The following is a 1,726-nucleotide window of genomic DNA, read 5'->3' as shown; positions in this document are numbered from 1 at the left end:
TTTGGTCAAGGTGCCTTTTAAAAATAATATTTTATTGAGCATTTCCTACAATGTATTTTGAGCCTATTCCCTTACCGAACTCCTCCAGATCCACCCCTACCTCCCTACCTATCCAACTTTGTGTTCTCTCTCTTTTTTGAACTTGTCAAGTCCAATTTGCTCAAATACGCTTGTATGTGTAGGTCAACCCACGTAGGTGCCTTTTCAAGGGAATTCTGTGTAGGGTCTAGCAGACCCTTAAGGCTTATCTAATTCTTTTTGAGATTTGTGTCACTGTATAGCCAGGCTGGCCTGGGCCTGCCCTAACTTCCCATGTGTGCATGACTACTGTGGACTTAAAGCAGGTTCTTTTTTTCACACACCCCCAAGACAAGCAAGTGTTGTACCACTGACCCAAATTCCCAGCCAAGGCATATCTGATTCTATAGACAGATTATGCCTTTATCTTTGAAACCATAGAGTTAGAAGTTCACCCTGCAATGCTAACCATAGCCATTTATAAAAATACAAATGTACAAAAGTGGAGAAACACAAAGATAGGTACCTATAGGGTGCCCTAGAATATCACCTCTAGGTCCTTAGTTCTACATTTATATAGTAGACTCTTTGGCACTGTGGGCTACTGAGGACCTTTGCAGCCATCTTTTCAGGGGAGAACAGTTGGTCTCCATGATTCTAACAGCTAGAGACTGAGGATCCCTAAGCCTAGGCTCCGCTTTCTTGAAGACAAAGTCCATCAGACAATTGGGTAAGGCATTCCACAAAACATCCACAACAGGAACATGGCCTAGGAGATTGAGCAGCAAAAGCACAGGTTGGCCAAGTTTCTCAGCCAGTGAACAGGATGTTTGGGTCCAGTCTCTTCATGAGTCCTGCCTGCTGATCCTGTGAGAGACTGGGAATGGATTCCAGTAGCTTGAGAAATCTCTTAGTCACAACTCCTGTCTATAACATGTTCTGACATCAGACAACCAATCTGGGAAATGGCACTGCAGCCTTACCTGACCTGACTAGGCAGGCAGGCGGGTGCACTCTTTGGTAATATGTGGGTGGCAAGTGGCAGAAACCCAGGTGAAACCAGCTTAAGGGAGAAAGGAATTACAAGATGACGGGAGCAGCCTGAGCCAAGTGAGCACTCGATCTGAGCAGCTTGCCCAAGGACTCCTCAACTGGCAGCAGCAAAGGAGGATTCTGCCTGTGATTCCTCAGAGCTCAGCAGGCTTTCCCACAGGGGTAACCTCACTAACTCTCACAAACTGAGGGGCCTCAGGCCATGGGCAAGCTTGGCTCCCTTTGTTCCAGCTTTAGGTCACGTGGTCTGGCTTGGCTCACACATTTATTCCCAGCAGTAATTTCATCCTCAGCAGTAGTGTTTCCGGGGACAGGAAGAAAGAGGGCCATGGTGTTTAAATAGAAGGAGTTGAGTTGGCAAATAAAGTGTATGCCTGCAACAATATGCCACCAATGAGTCGTTCAGCAAACCCACAGGCATTCCTGCTCCCTTTCCACACCAGAAGTCCTCAGTTTTATCCCACAAGTTGTCTCATCTCTCTTTGGCCCCAGAAATTCTGTCACCCATGACAGATGGCAATGAATCTGTATTGGAATGGCAAGGATTCTCAAAAGTGGTGAACCACATTTGTGGCAGAGACTGTCTATAAAAGGAAGGGAGTTTGTCTTCTGGCAGAATTTAGGGCAGTGCAGAAAAGAGGCAGGGCGGGGGTGG

The sequence above is a fragment of the Mastomys coucha genome, chromosome X, assembly GCF_008632895.1.
Source record: "Mastomys coucha isolate ucsf_1 chromosome X, UCSF_Mcou_1, whole genome shotgun sequence".
NCBI lineage: Eukaryota > Metazoa > Chordata > Mammalia > Rodentia > Muridae > Mastomys > Mastomys coucha.
This window is presented reverse-complemented; position numbering follows the sequence as displayed.